Consider the following 20,191-nt stretch of genomic DNA (forward strand, 5'->3'; position numbering starts at 1 on the left):
TATTATAAAATATAGTCAAGAACTATTAGGGGAAATTATTACACTTCTGTATGGTAAGTGGAAGGCAGGTAGTGGAAATGAGTGGGTGTACCTGCTGAAATTACAAGGGAAAAATTGTAAGTGGAAATAGCAAAGTACTTAGACTTTGAAAAAGATTTATTTATAATAAAGTGTTTATTATACTTCTGCCTGCTTTCAGAGGCCAGGAATGCGTACGTACACACACGTATGAAGAATCATAGAATCAGTTTAGTTGGTGGGGACCCTTAGAGGTCATCTCATCCAACTTCCCTGCATTGAACAGGAATGCCTACAGCTACATCAGAGCCCCATCCAGGTTGACCTTGAGTGTCTCCAGGGTTGTCTCATGTGTTTATACATACAATTATGTTTCTCTACAGCCAGACAAAGCAAGCGTTTATTCCTTGAAGAATAGCTCGATAGTGTTTGAAACAGTAAAGCTTGATTTATCTCAGATGTCAATTTATTTTTTTGTTGTTGAAGTGAAAGTGCTTCAGAATAAGGTATCCTCGGCTAAGGGGAAAGGTGGTTTTCTTTCATTATTGTTAACATGAGATGTAAAAATGCAAAGAGTAAAATGAAATAGAGAAAATGTGGTAATTTACAAAATAGTGTTCTGCAATAACTTTGCTTACTAGAAAAGCATTTGAATCTAAGAAATTTTCCATAGAAGAGTGGCAGGTGGACTGTTCTTTGAATCAGCAGCAAGATTCATTTAAAATTGTGAAGATTGCTGTTACTTCCCATGTGTAGATAATAAATTCCATTGAAAAATTGCACATTAAAAAGTAGTGCATGCATTGAAGTCATCTATGCACATGCATCTGCCTTTAGGTTCTTTTTCTTCAGTGATTTTATGAGTGCTATTCCATGAAAGAAATTTCAGTTGTATTATAGTTCTGTTATGAATTTTTGGTTTGATTTAATGGCCCAACAGTTTCCATACACGGTATGACATAAAAGTTATGTGCTTTTGCTCTTTCTGCATGTATTCTGTGACAGCAATAAAGACCTCAACAGACGGTATTATACTGCTGGATTAGTGGAAGAGGTACTTTATGGAAAACTGTATATACTATGTTAGTTTTTGATGGGATTTAAGTTAAATGGTAAATATCAGATGTTTCATTCTGTTCTTAAGTATATTGAGTCAACTTCTGTGTGTGAATATTACACACACATTAAGTAGAAGTTCAGAGCTCTAATGTTTTCCAGGAGTTTTCAGCTTTATGTACTAATGCATTGCTTAAATTATGTCTTGTAACTATATATACAATGAGAAGGAAAACTGTATTTCTAATGACATTTAGACAAGGAAAGAAAAATAATAGGAATGCCTGAAGAAGACCAAGTGCTAGGTCCTACACTTTGACCAAAGCAACTACAGGCAACACTATGGGCTTGGAGCAGAGTGGCTGGAAGACTATATAGAGGAAACAGACCTGAGTATACTGGTTGATGAACAGCTGAGTATGAGCCAGCAGTGTGCCCAGGTGGCTTAGAAGGCCAGAGGCATCCTGGCTTGTATCAGAAATAGTATAGCCAGTAGGAGCAGGGTAATGACCATCCCTCTGGCTCTGTTGATGCCATACCTCGAGTGCTGTGTTGAGTTTTGGGTTCCTCACTACAGGAAGGACACTGAGGCCCTGAAGCATGTTCAGAAGAGGGGCAACAGAGCTGTGAGGGTTCTGGAACACAATTCTTATAAGGAGTGGCTGAGGGAACTGGATTGTTTGTTCACTCTGGAGAAGAGTCTCAGAGGAGACCTCGTCACTCTCTACAACTGCCTGAAGGGAGGCTGTGGTGAGGTGGGTGTCAGCCTCTTCTCCCATGTAACTAGAGGTTGCACCAGTAGAGATTCAGGTTGGATGTTAGGAAATACGTCTTCCCTGAGAGAGTGGTCAGGCACTGGAACAGGCTTTCCAGAGAGGTGGTGGAGTCACCTTCTCTAGAGGTGTTCAAGCAACTTTTAGGCATTGCATTGAGGGACATCGTTTAATGGGTAATATTAGTGATAGGAGGATGGTTGGACTGGATGATCTTAGAGGTCTTATCCAACCTCAGTGATATTATGATTCCATGATTCTATTATTTTTGCACCTGTCCTGGTATGCATGAAGAGGGGCACAATACATTTGAGAAGAAAATCCTGGCTGACACTGCTTCTAGAGCTTTTAACACCTGCACAAACCATCACCACTGAAGAGCCATCCACCTTTCATGGCATATAGTGAGCTAAGTTTTCATTTGGGTCCCTCTGCACACATATACTGTGCAGAAATTACCTCCAGTTTTCCCTACTGAACTTAACAATTCTGAGTCCAAACCTTTCTGCCACTAACAAGACAACCAAGTTCATTACAGACAGAATTTTAAAAAATGGAAAAATACTGTTGGTAAAGGTTTATTGAACTCTTGACCAGTTGTCTTAAATTCTACAAAAACTTTGTCCTTATCCTTCAGAAAGAATGCTAGAGCTTTAGAAATACAAAATGAATTTAAAGATAATGCTGAGAGAAAAACTGGGAATGAAAAATCTCAGATTCATTTAGCCCTCTCTCAGTAAGAAGCCTGGTCGTTGATTCAATTATGATCAGGCTGAGCTTTGTGTGTTCAGCATGCTTTTAGGCCAGATTTATGACATGGTCAGAAAAGGACCTGCTTAAAAGCCAAACCTAAGGTAGTTCTGTTAGATGTATTTTAATAAGTATTGCTTTCTTGAAGCACCCGTGAGTGCTTACTCATATTTAAGTCACTCTATATCTGTGAGACTGAAGCAGTAAAGGAAAAGAGCTAGGAACATTTAACGATCTTTAAAACATCATCTAAATCACCAGCCTCTTAACTGAGTGAAATGTATTTGAGGTGCTTAAAGTCTGATGCTGGTATTTTAATAACAAAAGTGAGGGGCTGTAACAATCTAAGGAGCATTGAGCACTCTGCCAGTCACTTCACTGATGTACAGAGCTAACTGACATACAGGGTGGAAGAAAGTTCTTGCTTTCTGTTGACTGCTAAATATAGACATCCTGATTTTGTTGTTGTTTGTTTGTTTGTTTTCCCCAGTTACATTTATCATTTAGCCAAGAAATTTGGACCATTAAGTTGAAATGGATTCGTCTGACTAAAGTCCTGTTTCATGGATGCCAGGTAATATCCAGTACTGTGATGGCTCAGCCTCGTTTACCTCGCTGGAGTGAGTACTGTGTACTACAATACTGGGAGATTTCTGAAGTAGTGAAAAAAAACATTGTCAAAAAAAAAAAAAAAAAAGGAAACAGTTTGAGAGACTGCAGTGAGTGAGGCTGCAGTAAAGCAGCCCTGCCAAACCTAGGTTCAAACTGTAGTCAATATTAATCCTTAATATAGTATAGATATTCCAAGGTCAGCAATGGAGATTTAAAAGGAGAGACTTCAAACTTCAGCTGTTCCCTCCTGCATCTCCAAAGTGTAAATCCCAGCTGCACCCATCACCAGTCCTTGCAAGAGGTAGAGCAAGACTCCCCAGAGACATGCTGTGTTACATGGTTTATTAGCAGTGAATACCTTGGCAGATGTTCATTCACCACATATGCATTAGGTGTTCTGCAGTTGCAGGAGTACATAGCATACATGAGTCTATCCAGCCCTGAGCCTTTTTCCTCACCTTCTTACTGGCCCCAGTTTGACAGCAAGAGCAGTGGCAGCTTGATGGGCAGTTTTCCACAGTTTCAGCTCTGGATCCTACATCCTGTAGCTCAGTGTCAGTTCCTTGTGTGGCTGGAAGTGCACTGTCGCGTCCGAGCCTCTCTAGCCTAGTCCCTACCAATCTCATGTTCTTCTCTTTTGATTCTTTCCCTTTACTTCAGAATCATTTGGTTTTCTTTTTTGCTTCCTTTTCCTTTCCAAGGTTATCTAAGGGTCTGCTCTAAACAATTTAGTTTTCGAAAACTAAATAAGATTTTTTGTTTCTGCTTCCTTGGTGACAGGAAACATGACTAAATTACATTCTTTTATTTATTTATTTTTTAAAAGTTATTGCTAGTTCTTTGTAACTTCCCTACTGTTGAGTTGTGGTTAGCATTTGCTTGTGTATTTTTTCTTGTATATGCATTGCAGGTACAGACATTACATGTCTAGCTGAGAGAAATAAAAATAAAGTGGGCTTTATAATGATATTTTTTCCACCTGTTCTGTAAAATACTAATTTATGCATGTATACGTTTCCATATTTCTGTTCTTGTAAGGAAGTTATGATCACCAAAGGAAAATTTCTGTTGCTAACAAGAAGCACCTTGCTGTCTTGCTGTCTGATATAAATTATTCATTGTTTTCTGCGTCATCTGCTCTTGATCACAGAAACTTGCCTTCTTAGTTCTTACTATACCCAACAAATCTCCCTATGTGTGAATTCTTCAAAATGTATTTGTGCACTGTTTAATTTTTAGCTTTTCTAATTTATAAACTCTGCTTAATTATTTATTTATTGGGAGGGAGTTGCTGAGCTCAGTATACAGCATTATATAAGCAAAACTTCATTATTTTCTGTATTAAATTAGCATAGTGAATGCTGTCTTTCCACTATATCATTCTGCTGCTTAATTTAACAAGGCCTTGAGACATCCAGAGCTCAATAGACGTGATGAAAATAGAATGCGATATTAATAATTGCTCATAAGAGATAAGTGACAGTAGATCTAATAGAAAATTGACATGAAATCATGGCTCTTAAGTCAGAATACCTGTTGCTCAAAAATGAAATTCTTCTAAACACCTGTTTAATGCATTTACTATGCATCCAAGAATATAAATCAATTAATGCACTGAAAACCAGTGGTAGCATTTATAAAGGCAGATGGCAGAAGCTGAAGTTGCACAAGCGTCCTGTTCTGGAGATGGGAAGAAACGTAGTCAGCAGTATTGTGTTATGTAACATAGTAGTAAAGAAGTCAGAAGTAGACAAGATCCTCTTTCATCATCTGATGTTTGCTCCAGTTCTTTGTCAGTAAAGACTGCTTCCACAAAAAATACCCTTCTCTTTTCCTCCTTTTTCCAAAGCAGAATTTCACGCTTTCCTGATGTTTTTCTGATTCTCTTAGTGAGAACTCTTTGGATTGTTTTTTTTTTCAACAAATTTGAATACTTGAGTTACAGTTTTCTCTTTTCATTCCTTTCTGCTTTAAATACTGTAAGTCACTGCATAACTGATGCAAACTGGTGCACCTCTGCTATGAAGAAAGGTTGAGGGAACCGTGCTTGTTTAGCTTGGTGAAGAGAAAGCTGCAGGGAGATCTCACTGTGGCCTTCAAGTAATTGTAGGGAGCATATAAACAGGAGGGGGAATGGCTGTTGACAAGGTTGGATATAGACAGGACAAGGGGAATGGTTTTACACTGATATAGGGGAGGTTTAGGTTAGATACTCTGAGGAATTTTTTCACCCAGAGGGTGGTGACACGCTGGAACTCCTGTCCAAGGAGGTTGTGGATGTCCCATCCCTGGAGGCATTCAAGGCCAGGCTGGATGTGGCTCTGGGCAGCCTGGTCTGGTGTTTGGTGACCCTGCACATGGCAGGCTGGTTGGAACTGGATGATCTTTGTGGTCCTTTTCAACCCAGGCCATTCTGTAATTCTGTTATCACTGTTTTGGCAGCTCACTGGGAGGGATATTGCAGTTCTACGAGCACAGGCAACATTAATTCTCCAAATCAATGGCCACCTATGTAGGTGAAACTGTTGGATGTGCATTTATCAAAGCAATGTGGATTCTGGCTTTTCATGTCTTTAAAAAAATTGTTCCTAACTGCATAGCCAGGGACTTATCTTACATATTTTGCTAGTTTTGATAAACTGATATTCTCTAGGAATTGATTTCAAAACATTTGTTTTTGATGATACTAAAAGCAAAATGGAACAGAAACTTACTGTCTTGATTTGAATCACTTAGAATAGAGAATAAATATGTTGTTTAGCATTCCACGTGAATCAGGGCAGAACAAATCTTTTGTGGATTCTAATCTAACTCTGAAACATTATTCCTATAACACAACTAGTAGGCTGAATTATGTTCACTTCCTCATGTTGAAGCTTATGATTTATTTCAGTTTCAAGACTGGAATAATAGAACTTTGTACTTGTGCTGCTTGTATATAAATCTTTACCATACAAGCCAAAAGTAATGGATATAGCTGTTGTTCTTTATTCATATTACTTTCTGCCAACAACAAGACTGTATCAGACAGCATGTGCTAAACCAGAACAGAGGTGGGGATTAAGTGATTATGTGGGTTTGGAAAATTGTACGTGTATGGTTTAAGGGATCACTGATATTTAGAGGAATATGTTTTGACTGCAGAATACTTTGCCTCCAAATCTTTCTGCCAAGCCTCCTGTAAAATTCAAATACAGGAATAATAATAATGTATATTGCAATAAAAACACTTTGTACTTTCCCTTTCTGTGCAGCAGACATGGCACATATTTGCTGGGTAACGGAGGTCAGCAAGTAAACACTGATCTGTAAAGCTTGAATGAATAATTTGAAACAGTTACTTAAAGCACTGAGGTGCTGCAGTGGGGATTTGGCCACAATTGTAGCAGCTCCAGAAGGACAGGACCCTATACTCTAAGGTTTCACAGATAATCTCTGGCACAGACTGTAGAAGTTGAGTTCAATTACAAGCTGTGGTGGGAATTCGTCCAATGACTGGAGAATGCTCTGCCTGTGTCCTTCAAGCTTTAGATTCCTTCTGCACCATCTCTGCATCCTGCCCCACAATGAATCCTTTCTGCCAGGCTTCTCATACCAGTCCCTTTTTCTGGAAGAGAAATATTCAAGCCAGCCCTGCTAAGGTTTTTTAATGAATGCTAAGGTTTTTTTTTCTATTCTTCCCACCTTTTAAACAGTAGCCCTCAGACACTTTTCAGGGCTTTTTCTTCACTGTATATTTTCTCCTTTTTTCTGTTGTAACAGAGGTATGTCAACTCAGTCCTGTTGAAGCGGGTGGAAAAAATGACGACTGTGGCAGAAAGGACAAGCTTCTTTCTAGAGTTTTTCTTTCTAGAGTTTTTTAAAGGTAAGAATGGAAAACCTTTTTAATTAAAGTCAACTTTTTGTGGTTAATCTTTGGGATGTGGATGTGGAGGCAACCGTCATTTTCCTCAGCTGTGTTATAAACGCATAATTTGGGCTGATTTGTGTAAGGCAGTCTGGGACAGAACTATCACTTCAAAAGGCTTTATGCAAAACCCTTGTTGTTTTTTTTTTAAAGAAATGCTGGATAAATGTAGTCTAATTAATGTAAAAATAGAAGAGCATTAGACTGTGTTGCAGCATGCCCTTGCTCACAGTGCTTTTGTAGGAGCCAAAATTAAATCTCAGTACTCTCATCTTTGTTTTCATCACCTTTTATAACTCATTGCTTAATTTGTTTAGTGTTCATTATTCTAGAATTAACATTAATTATGCAATTATTTGAATGTAAAACTTGTTTTTGTGATGTAGCAGGATTTCTTGTGAGACATATTTTTATTTGCCCAGATAAAATGTACTGTACTACTGCAGTCCTTAGTAATATCTTTATTTCCAGTGTGTGACATGCAGTCAGCCTGTCACGTGCTGGTAGGTATGTGTAATGTATCAAGGAATGTGATGGGAAAGAGCCACAGCACTGTGCCAAAGCAGGGATACCTGCTGCCCTGCACAGCATGATGGAAAGCAGTCTCTAGTGGTGGTATGTTATCCTTCCATCTGGCTCCCATCCAGCCACATCTGTTTTGTCAGTCACTGCTGTTTTGTCAGGAATCCAAGTAAAGAAATAGATGATTAGAAATTAAAACAAAACAAACAAACAACAAAAAAGTCTTCCTTGCCAAAAAGACTGAGCTATGAGCAGTAGCAAAAAAGGAAGCTTTATAGGTACAGACTTTTCAGGAAAAAAAAAAAAAAAATAATCCAAACTCTTAATTAGATCCCATATGTATCAGAAAGCATGAAAAAAGATTGCCAGAAAAAGCAGTACAGTGTCTAGTACTGGTGTTATTTAAGGAATACATTAGACACAGATGTGTCAGAAAGAATTCAATACAGGCACCTGGCTAAGGGATAGAATTAATCACTCCTCTCTCCTCCCTCACCCTTTAGTATTATTATTGTTATTATTTTCAGTGGAAGCTATGAAGGCACTAAAGAAGTAAAATGATAGCACATGTAATATTTTTTAGTTTCACATGTGGAAATACAGGCAAAGACTTTGCACAAAATGTGATGAGAAATTTCTGTGCAGCTCCATGGAGATTTTCATTGAGCTGATTCCTCAGTATTATACATTTGCAGATTAAATTGAGTCTCAGTAATGAACTAGAAGGGAGATAAATAGACAAATGTTAATTAAATGTGGGTTTTTCTTATTGTTAAGAAAAATCCACTTTGAACTTACTTAAATCTGTTAAACTCCACAGAAAATCTCAGTGCCCAGAACTATTTTAGAACTGGCTAATATAACTTCTTTGACTACAGGGAAAGAAAAAGTAGCATTACACTATGGGTTTTCTTTTCTGCTATTATCTTCTTCAAAAGGTAATTAATTTGTTAAGAAGGAACTGGGGTGGCTGGTGGACCTCCTCTGAGGTTAGGCCCTGTATTTCTGTTTTCTGTCCTATAACCATGTACCATGTGCTGAAATTAAGAGTTCCTGACCCCAGAATTTTAAAAACTGGAGGAAGATCGAAACAAATGGAGTTGTTTAAGACATACCTTTTTACATCTGAGAATTTCAGAAAAGCCTTAGGGAATATAAGCATCCATTTCCTATTCAAATACTGTGTAGATTCAAGTGCATAACTTCTTTTGGCAGATAAACCCCAAAGGTTTAGGACTGCTCAGTAGCTCAGTGGCAGAAGAACTTGTCCTATTCTCATATAGAGTTGTGTAAGATTAAATATTTCAAAAGCAAGTAAACCATGATTTCCTTTGCTTGGCAGAGTCACAGGGCCACTGAGATTCACAGACTGCGCTCAGTCAAACCCCACCACCTACTTTCTGAAAATACTTCAAAAAACCATAAAGTGTAGAAGCTACATTCCAAAAGTACTGAGATTCAAGCTCATTAAAAACACACATACACAAGGACTATAAACTAACTGTAAATGTAGGTTACTTACTTCATCATAATAACAATTCTTTTACCTCGTTGTCTTTCTTGGAACTGTGTGTGTTTTTGCCCCCAAAATGTGTGTTATAAATAACTGTGAGAATGTTATTTCAGTTCTAAAGATGGGAGCTGCAGGTGTTAAGTGAGATTAGTGTATCTAATGAATATTAATTGAAATGGAAATGTTGCCGTTTATCAATACTTGTGCCTCAAACCAATTAGTATGAGACTTATTTAGTATGAGTTTTCTAAAGACAACTGCTATCAAGTATAAATCAGTCTTGTAGTTAGTTTCTCCATTGTTAGAACTGAAACATTTTCCAGACCAGACTGTATGCTAAAGAAACTACTATATAACTGAAAAATATAGTTCTTGGAGTGTACTAATTACATTTCCTCTGGCTGCAGCAGTCTTGGGGGTACCCATTCTGATGTTCTACTGATAGGATTATCAGTATTTCATGTCAGAGTTTGAAAATAAATCCTTAGAGAATACAACTGCATCCATTTGTTGGAGCCCACTATGACAATAGTGAAAGTGTTTGTTCAAGAGCATGTTTGTCGGGACCATTATGCCCTGAGAACTTCATGGACAATCTAGAAGGGAACTTTCCATCTCTGCTCTGTATCTCCCTTTGGCATATTGTCACTGAAGGACTTCTGGAGGCAGTGTCACAGAACAATGTGGTTGGGTCTTTGGCCTGTAGATCCATGTAAACGTTAAGACGTAATTTTCTTTGTGCATTAGGCAAAATTTTTGTCTGGTGTGGAGGTAGCAGGAATGACTTGACTACCAAGTGAGGCCAAATGAGCCTGCAGTCTGCAGTGGCTTTCTCTACATATCTGCATATCACATAGCTGGTGGTCAGAATTCAGCTGTGGAGCGTTTTGATGGAAAGAAGTGTAATGTATCCAAAGGACAGTTTTTTTCCATCTTCTCTTTTTACCACAGGTGAATGAAACACAGTTTTGACTTAAATGCTGCTGAAATTGGTTGTTATCATACTGATTTCAGCTGGACTAGTAGCAGTGAGGAATTGTAAGTGGGCATCTAAAAGGTATACTACTGGCAGTTTTAATTTATGAATGATCTGGTTAAGAATTTCTTATCAAGGAAAAGCTCCTGTCAGGCTTCAGAGGAAACTTATCCTGAGCATCAGCACATCAGCATGTAGCCAGAAATGATGAAACTTGTCAAACATCCATATCCTGTGTATTGGAGAAATGATGACTTAAATCTAGAGGGAGATGTTTTAAGTAGGAGGGCAGTTAAAGTTGCATCAACATGAGGTCTGCAGGTATTTTAGAAGCATCAGCATTAAGCTGACAGGAGCCATTAAAGAAAGCAATTTGAGGGGGTGGGATGTAAGTAATAGCAAAGGAAAGAAGTTAATTGAAATACAATAGACTCCTGAGGCAGTGAGAATCATGTGCATTGGGACTGGGATGCAGCAGTAGGGTTTTTAGCCTGGTGGTTAGCATACTTACTTCATAGTCATAGTGACCATTTAAATTCCTTTAAGTGAAGTTCAAAGTAGAGAAGAAAAAGCAACAGGGTAAATGTTCTGTTGGAGTTCATGGCAGAACTGTTAACATCCCTTCTTCCCTCTGTTTTCTAGATCACTGCCACCTTGCCACTTCTTACTTGACCAGTATCATATGCCCTTTATTGCAAGTTTATTCTGGTCGGTCAGGATGATTTGTCCACTCTTGGTTAGCCTTGATAAAGCACCCAGATGTGGTTATGAAAATACTGAATGTCAGCGAGCTCTGATTTATGGCTGCCAAGGCGTGAGCTGCCAGCTTTGTGAGGAACTGGGCACCAAGTGGATATGGTTCCTGTATGTTTTCAAAGCAGGAACATTTAGAACAGATAATTTAAAAAAAGCTTCAACATGTGAAAGTTTATGAAATACTGGGAAAAGGTGAGAAAAGGGTAACAGTAGTCTCAACAGATGTAATTATATGTAGTTCTGTTAAAAGTTCTTGATTTTTTTTCCAGCTAAATTTCTAACCCTGTCTCTTGCTCTGGGACTTGCCAGTACAGAAGTGCTGACTAAGGCTTGGGGTGGTTTTAGCCCTCCCAGTTAGGTGCCATAGCTCACGTCTCACAAACAGGTCTTCGCACCTGAAGATGGGTGGTAGCAGATCTGGCCAGTGAGCTTTTAGTGTGTGTACAAAGTACTTGTACATCTCTTTATGAGAGCTATATCTGATGTAGCCATCCTGAAGTCACTCACTTGGATTCATTGTGGGGGAAGCAGGGATTTCCCCATTGGATCAAAGGAAGTTCTGTAGCCCCTAAATCCTTCCTAAATCCTTTTAGGGATCTGGTCCATTCTCATTTAGTTTCATTATGTGCTTGATGGCCACGGAATACTGAAAGGAAATTGGATATGGTGGTGTCATAAAGAGTCTATAAATAACATGATAGTCTGCGTTATGATTCCAGGAGTTGTGCTGCAATTACCTGTGCTGCTTATTGTGTGGAGCAGGAGTAAAATGAATAGCTGCTGGGAGAGGAATTAAATCACAGGGGTGATGCAACCACTGGCTAGCTAGCTGGCTATCCATATATCAACACTATAAATATCTGCAGTTTTGTCTCTAGCTGTCAACTCATAACTAAAGACCCATGATGTAAAAATGCTTCATTCAGGGTGTACTCCTTACTGTTTATTATTGTCCAACATTACAGACAGGATTTGAGAGCTTCCAGCATCTCCCAAGGGAAGCCCTGGATGGCTGAACTTGGCAAATGCTTGGGCAGTAAATTTAGCACAGCTGGAATTTCACTGCATGTTTAGGTTGGTGGGGTAATTTAGGTCTCCCATAGTTTGCCTCCATTATTTCAGGAGTTTAGGGATTTTCTTGTTTCTGGATAGAAGAATTAACATAAGTTACAGTAAAATTTTTCAGCCTTTTTCTTCCTTTGTTCTTTAGATATTTGTACTCAAAAATTAGGAGTCATTAAAAATCCACATCTTTCTTACGAGTGTATCATTCAGTATTTGTTCACAAAATACCTTACCATCTTAATGTAATGAGATGCTCTTTCTTCTGTCTTCACGGAGATCCTAAAATGACTTAAGTAGCTTGATTTGACAAAATACACTTTGGGGTCAAACAGATCCTAAGTCTGTCAGACCCGGCTACTGCCTGGTCATCACCCTTACTGAAAAGAGGCATTATGCCTCTTTTTGGGTCCTAGTACCCCCAGTATGCACTGTGTTTTCTTCTTCCAGCTCTTAGCTTGTTGGGATGCTTTGCAAATGTGAACACACATCAATAATTTATGCTTAACAACATGTTAATGTCTGAACGTTGTATTATTTATACCTAACAGTGAGCACTATGAATCTTTCTTATGCTTTATTAATGATGTGTTGGTGCTACACCTTTCCTCAGGGATCATTTTTCTACAGGTGACGGAAGTCTTTCTCATCTAATACTATTAATGTGCTTAAAAATAACAAGACACAGGATGTTAAAACTTACTTTCTGTGCTTTTTGTCAGCTGTGCGTGGCCGAGACAAAACCACGTGGAAGCAAAGCTGCGTTCTGGGCGATCAGCCCCGGCCTGCGTTGCTGCACGCTCTCCTGTAAAGCTCGAGCTGTTTGCACGGTGGTTGCCACGTGTCCGCCCGCTCGTTGCTGCAGCTGCTCGTGATGCCGGGGTACCCGCGTGCCGGCACCGTCGTCCCCGGCGTGGCTGAAGGGCAAGCTGCCTCCTTGCTTTAATGTTTTCTTCCACTCATTTGGAAAGGATCGGAGAGAAAACCCCGCTGGTGTTGCAGGGGGTGGCGCGCCGCATGGTCGCTTCCGAAGCGGGGCTGATGTTACCTGGTGTCGCTGGGTGCGCAGAGCTGCTTTTGTAAGTGCGGGGAGGGTGAGGAGGTGTGCAAAGTAGGAATGGGTGCTGCTCGGGGGCACTGAGGGAACACTGCTTCTCCAGTGGAATGGGATTGCGTCGGGGCATTGAAAAATACTTTCAAACTTTTACGCATTACACGTTAACGTAAGAAATAGTGCTCTTAAAAGTCTTCAGAAGTTGTTTTTGATGGCTGTTACATCTCCTTCAGGCAACTTTGCAGTTGTTTCTCACCCTTAGGTGTGATGTAGCAGGGCTGCCAGTGTAGTGTAGTTCCCCAAATGCGAGAGCCCATTTATAAACTGCTTTTAATGTTAATGTTATGGAATCATAGAGTCATAGAATGGTTTTGGTTGGAAGGGACCTTTAAGATCATGTAGTTCCACCCCCTGCTATAGACAGGGACACCTCCCTCTAGACCAGGTTGCTCAAAGATGTGTTAAATGAGAAGATACTGTGTATGATATAATTTTAAAGTGAACAAAGGAAACTGCTGGAATTGGATTGCATCACATGGTGAAACAGAAGATGTGTTTTGATGTTGAATTTGATTGATAGCTTTCCTTTTGCCATGTACTGCTTAAGATTTACATGCATTCCTCTTGTTTTCCCCCACCTTAAAAGCTGGCTGCGTACCAGCTGAGTATTGAAAAGCTTATTTGAAAGCTTTCCTGTTTCAGGGCTGTAAGCTGTTACTTTAAAACAAATAGGATTGGATTGTTTATATTGGGTCTTACATTATGCAATCATTGTATTACAGTGCTTTGAATTGTAAATGTGTGGAGAAAGGCTGTTTCTGGGAAATATGATTTTGCAGCTATTAGGCAGAAGTGCTTTCATGTGTTTTTTGGGAGACTTGTCTTTTTTGTTGTTGTTTTTAAAGTAGGAAAAATAAGTGCTGCATAATCTGGTCCTATTTGTACACCTGGATATCTCATTGTAGTCCTCTGCTCTCAAACCAGGTGTTTGGTTCTTGCTCTTAATTACCTAAGGTCATATTACTCCTTTCATTGCTGTTATCCTACCAGTCTGGTAATTTCTTTCCACAGCTGCTCGTTATCAGAAACTAAGTGTATATATGAGGACAAGAAGGACTGAAATGCAAGAGATTTCCAAAAAAGCATTTTTCTATAGTTTTGGGGATAATTGCAATTATAAGTGATTGGGAATAGCACAGGTCATGAGTTCCTAGCATTAAGTATGTTTTAATCATTGAATCACAAGGTTGGAAAGGACCTACAAGATCATCTAGTCCAACTGTCCTTCCTTTACTGTAGCTACCACAAGCCTCTAAACCATATTTCATAACTAATGGTGGTAAGATTATGTTCTCAGACAGAAAAACACCTCAATGTTGTGAGATGAAGAGTTTGTTGCAACAGTAGCTATGGTGTTAGCAGTGTTTCAGAGCATTAGCAGTCCTATTCGAGGTTTGATTTAATGGGACTGCTATTGGTATGATTAGAAGTGATGCTGATTAATCTGATTTTATTCTCTGTTGTGTATTCTGTATTATTTTTCTTGCAGTATGGGAATTATTCTCTTATTTTTTCTTTTCCTGTGTTGAGTTCATCATTGTCTCAAATCTGTTCAGATGCCTTTGAAGCAGCAGGTTGGAGCTGAGGGGGAGAAAAAAAAAGAAATCATACATAGAGTTTCTAATTAACCACAGGATGTCTGTACCACAAAGATCCTTTTTTTGTTTTTTGGGAAGTGTTCTGCTACCAATTATTTTTCTTTCCTTTACGTAAAAGCTACTTGGTAAGCACAATGATTGGCTCTTTGCTGTACAATATTAGATTCTATTTCAGAAAGTATAATACAGCTGCTGTATCTGCTGAATCCAGGACTTTAATAAAGATGATTTATATTGCCTTTGGCAAGTACAATAAAATAATACCTCTCATACTCATTTCTTCATACTTTCTTTAGTGTGTTGCTTTACACTAGTAAGCAGAAATAATTCTTAAGATTGTATTGAAAAGTATTTTAAAACAAAAAGAGTATTTATTTATAAGAAGATATTTCATTATTTCAACTGTCATTAGTAAGACTCTGTCTTCAACATGTAAGCTTTCACTATCACCTAGACAGCAGTAGATGAGTTATTTCTATTGCTTAATTTCAAATTTGCTTTTGATGCTTTTTGAACATGTTGGTACAGTTCTTCTGATACTGTGTTGAATAAATCCACATCTTATCTGGGAGGAAATGAGTGAAACTACAATTAGGCGGTAGTTACAAGTTAATTGGCTGTATGTAACAGCTGCCCTGTTGATGATGATGGTTTAGAGCTTCTAACTTCTTTATGAATTTACAGTCACTGAAGATAGTATGAAGTATTTTACATGAGTGTTTTTGATCTCATCCAGGAGATAAGTTACTCAGTATGCTCAATGTGTATTTGAGCATATGTGGGCACCTGTAAGGGAAACAGTTGATTACAGCCTTTGATTGATCATCTGAGGCAAGTGATGAGTCAGCTGTGGGAGCACAGGTGAAGGTAATTGAGCTGTGCTCCTGAAGGGGTAGAGCTTGACTCCACCTCTCCACCTCTCATTTAATAGCTGACCACCATTAAGGTAGCATCTCTTTCTGGAGATTGCTCCTTTGTGGATTTTTTTGTGATGAGCCTCAATGTTGGTGAGCATCCATCTCCACTGAAAGCCTCAGCACTGGTGAGTCTTTTCTTAGGTATCCTTTGGCTATTTACTCTGTAGTTACAGTGTACTCTTGCATTATTCCAACTATACAGCACCTCTGATAGGTTTTTTTTCTTTGTTTTGTTTTTTCTTTTTCTTTTTTTTTTTTTTTTCTTTTTTAGTAGATTGTTATCATTGGAAAGCCCTTGACAAGGAATTTGGCATTTAACAGGGGGTGTTGTTTGAAAAAGTGTAGGGTTTTGACCAGCCTGAAGTACTAATTGTAGTCTTCAAGGTAGGTGATATCGTTGAATGTTTTCCTTCCAGTGGCTTCTTTGTGCTAGTTTGTGGTACTGTGGTTCATTTGGCTACTGTTACAAATTCCTTGTACTTCGTTATAGTGAAGAAAATAGCAGCACAACATCTTTCATCTCTAGAGTTCTTTTATGTGCTTTTTCATGCTGAATGTCGCTCATGAAAAAGATGCTTTCTCTTCCTATGGGTGCAGAAAATCATCGTACCTTTGACAGTGTGATTTGGAAAGTTCCTCTGAGATGAGGATAGAAAGAGGGTTTTAATAACCATACGTTTTTGTGTAACATCACTTTGTTATCCTCAACTTCTTTTAAGTTTTTCTAAAAGCACCAAAATAAATACGTAATGTCCTGGGTGCTTTTCTCAGTAGAATTATCTGTACTCTAATCCAGAGGTATTGTCTGAAGGATTTCTGACAGTGTCTTCAAAGGATTTTTGGGTGTTTTCTATTTCAGGTCATTTCTGTTAATTATTTGTAGTGTTTTGGTTTCAGGTTCTGACGAATACCTATTGTTGTTTGCAAATGGTGATCTTGGTTTATTCAGCTATTCTGAATCAGAAAAAAATGTAATTCTTTCATGCAAAAATTATGTCAGATTAAAAACATCCAGATTTCAGCAGATGATTCTCTATGTCAGAAGTTCATAGGAACTTGCTTTTTTCTTTTCTGACAACTGTGGTTTGTAGTACAATGTTTTCTTTATAAATAAATAACTGCTTTTTTAATTCTTATTCTCTCTTTCTGGAAGATCTGGTTACATTTGTTATCCTGCAGTTCTACAAATATGTACTTGCTTTAATATTAAAAAATAAGATTTTCAACTCATGCACTGTTATTTCCAGCACAACTGAGCAGGATTGCATATAGGGTTTTTTATGTCTGGTTTTAGTCTTGTTGCACTGTGATTTCAAGAGTATTTTGGATTGGCCTCAACAACTTAGTTAACAGGGAGAAGTCCTCTTGGGCTGGAGGGGAAAAAAACAGCAGAGGTTTGTGGTGTCCTCTTAAGTCTTGGCCCACCATATTAAGAATTGCTTGTTGAGTAAATTAGAGGCAGATATGAATCAACATATCCTATAGTCCATCTGTCTGTCCTTTAAGAGTCATACTTGGATTAAAATGTCAGTATTATGCAGTATTGTGTAATTTGCTGCTCATAATACCTTCTGCAGGGAGCCCTTAGACTGCTAGGGCAGTTCTGATAATGTGGATACATTCTGCAAGTTCTGAAGTTCACTTCTAAATCAATATTGCTGTTAGTGACAAAGAAAGTGAAAACATTATTATTCAACCTTTTCCTTCCAGGGCACTGTTGAAAACATGTTTGTCTCTGATAGTCTTCAAAACACTGCAAAGTCTTCTACTTTGTGAGCACTGGCAAAAACGATCCCAGCTGCCCCAGCAGCTCTAGAAGAGGCTGGCAGAAGCACATGCTGCCTGAAAGCAGGTGTGTAATCTGGATTAGGTTTGTTCAGTTGTTTCTGTAACGTATCATCTATTCTTAGAGATGAGTCCTGGCAGGTTGAATGTTAAACTGGATATGGCGTTTCAATAACTATTTACAAAAGCAACCATCCATAATGACGTACATACATATATCAGAATAATTTTAAGAAGGCATTCATCATAATTATAAATAGGAAGATCTCAGCAAAACCACTGCAGTGCATGATTTGCATTCTTACAGTTCTGCATTCTTAATGAAATTTTCCTTGGCTGAGCACTGGAAGAATGCAAATTCATCTTGTGATTTTTAAGGAAATAGAGTGCAGCTTCTGCCTGAAGTTGTGGAAAAAAAACCAAAAAAAACCCCCAAAAAAACAACAAAAAAAACCTTTTAGCATCCCTAAGCCATTTTCTTAAAAGAGGTTCTCATAGTTATGCTGTGGTTAAATGCTACAACTTTGCTTAAATACACAATGTAGACTTCAGCTGTTTGTAGAAATTAATCTCTTTTAGTTTTTTTCCCAGGCATTCTTGGGCACACTTGCGTGTTACATGATCGGTTTTGTTGTTGGCCATGTTTTGTTTTTGTAGTCACTACTAGAAATCCATGTAGGTGCATCAGGGGAACTGTATGTGCATTCATTCTTGCAGGGAAAATTCAAGACACCTACATGCACCTAAAGACATGGTTTTCTAAGTGTGATGTATGCAAGGATTTGAAAGAGAAAACTCAGTCTAATTCCAGACTACTGTAGGAACGAGACCAAAATTTCTTCTCATTTTCTACTAATGAAAAACTGCAGAATACCTTAGCAGAATTTGGCTAGGTATTTCACAGATCCTCCATGTGTTTTGCATAAGATCTACCAATAATTCTTGCAGGATGAAAGTGATAAAATGTATGCTTTATGTTCAGCAGCAGCTGAATTAGCTTAATGTGGGACCTAATTATTTCTTCCAGCTGTGACTAAGCAGCCAGTTAGAAACAGCTGCTGTGAGAGACAGTGTGGGCAGCAGTTGTGTGATATAGGTGAGAGAGCTTCAAAAAGACAAAAATAGCCATTCAGTAGTGGCAGGAGCAGTGTGGGCAAACAGCAAAGGCAGGAAGAAGTGCTCCTCAATTACTGAACGTGAATGGGGGTCTATAATTAAAGGTTCATTTCTCCTCTGTCCTAGGGAATATGATGAGGTTGCTACAGAGCTAATGGGCCAAGGATTCCTGTGGCTGGGGCTTGCAGAGGTGTGCTGTGCATGTGGTCCCTCTGCTGTTTGAATTGTGTTTTTAGTCACTACAATTTTTTACCCTATCTTTTAGGCCTACCACCTCTAGAAAGGAAGACAGGAAATCAAGTGACATCTATGCTAACTGTAGCAGTTTTCAACACAAGGATTCTGTTGTGCTTGAAGCCTTATCCTTTCTCGGTGATGCAAAGTCTCTGCGGAGCATACTGAGAAGAGCATCTTAAAGGTATGTGATTCCGAGAATGTCTGTCAGACAGTGTAACTCAGACAAATGTATGTATTAGGAAAACTGCAGGGTGGAGGCTAAATAAGCGGTTAACCTGATGAGCTACACAGATCTCTGCATCTTGTAGGAGAGTTGGGGAGAAGGTACTAGTGATATTGCAGTCTGTATGCTAACCATAGAAAATAGGAAGCCTATGGTGCACGTTTGCTGTAGTCTCTTTTTCCCTATAAACTTTACAGTTTTGTAAAGCTTTGTTGTGCATGGTTGTTACCCTTGGAAGTCCCCCTTTCTTGAGAAACAAAAAAGGTCTTGTGTATATTCTAATCAGTTAAAGAGGCTATGGTTCTGGTGTCATAGAAAGCAAGAATGACAGGAAGATTTTCACAGCATAAGTTGGTGATACATCTATTAAAAACTGGAACAAAAAGAAGGCTTTTCATTTTAACCTGTTCTCCCAAACCTGCTGAAGGCTGCAAATGACAAGTATGCTTTCTGAAAGGGTAAGTAGGCTGGATGCATCCTTTGGTTTGGCAGAAGCATTAGCATTTCCTATGGCTTCAGCACACAGTATTAGAGGTGATATCTAGGCTCTTCTATAGAAAAGGTGTGACTTAAAGTGTATGAGGATTGACCATGTTAGAAGATTTGTTTTATCTATGTAATCTGAACAGGGTTTATGACATGTTTTATGACATTATTAAGTGCTATTAAGTGGCTTAATTTAATGTTATAAATACCATCTTTGCAACGTATGTCTGAATTTCACGTCAGCTCCATGCAGCAGAGTAAGTATACAAAAACACCTAATCATTTTTTATGTGAATAAGTGACAAGATAAATGCTTTTTAGAAGAATGAAATGTATGTATTGTGTAAAGGAGTTTCTCCTCCCACACAAGATTATGGATTAGATAATACAAAAGGAATATTTTATAATTTCTGGGTATAAGGTTGTTAAACAGCCATTTCTGCAGTAACTTTCCATGTTCAGTTTATGGACTGCACTATACTGCCTTGTGTTTCGTTCCCCTATGTACCAGCAAGAGTGAGGAGAAGTATGTTTGAGGAAAGTACTTTGGACAAAAGGACATTAAAGATCTGATGTATATATGTCACCTTGCCATCACTGATGTGCTCTTTAAAGCTCTGATATACAACTTAGTGAATGTGGAAAAACTGTTCAGTCATTGCAGAACCATATTGCTTTCGTGTCTGCTGGGGCTTGACATTCTGCCCGTGAAACGCATTTATGAACACACATCTATTTCTATACCAACTGTATCCCATTGCTTTAATTCT

At 38.5% G+C, this 20,191-nt stretch overlaps 1 protein-coding gene and 1 long non-coding RNA gene across 5 annotated transcripts in view; both read left to right on the forward strand.

The window, feature by feature from the left end:
- The window catches only part of LOC107315661 (uncharacterized), a 225,333-nt gene extending 217,406 nt beyond the window's left edge, over positions 1-7,927 (forward strand). Inside the window, exon 7 of one of the 2 annotated variants that reach the window (XM_085554025.1) lies at positions 6,972-7,927. The gene's annotated coding sequence lies outside the window, so the exon portion shown is untranslated. The remainder of the gene's footprint in view (positions 1-6,971) is intronic. The other variant, XM_085554026.1, reaches the window with a different exon arrangement.
- Positions 7,928-12,706: 4,779 nt separating this feature from the next.
- LOC107315680 (uncharacterized) overlaps positions 12,707-20,191 on the forward strand; it is a 138,606-nt gene continuing 131,121 nt past the window's right edge. For 2 of the 3 annotated variants that reach the window (XR_014948518.1, XR_014948521.1), the window contains exons 1-2: positions 12,735-13,024; positions 18,741-18,893. This is a non-coding gene — a long non-coding RNA (uncharacterized LOC107315680). Of the gene's footprint in view, positions 13,025-18,740; positions 18,894-20,191 lie in introns of all 3 variants that reach the window. The other variant, XR_014948519.1, reaches the window with a different exon arrangement.

This window comes from Coturnix japonica, chromosome 8 (genome assembly GCF_054131305.1).
Source record: "Coturnix japonica strain WE chromosome 8, WE-NBRP24, whole genome shotgun sequence".
Lineage (NCBI taxonomy): Eukaryota > Metazoa > Chordata > Aves > Galliformes > Phasianidae > Coturnix > Coturnix japonica.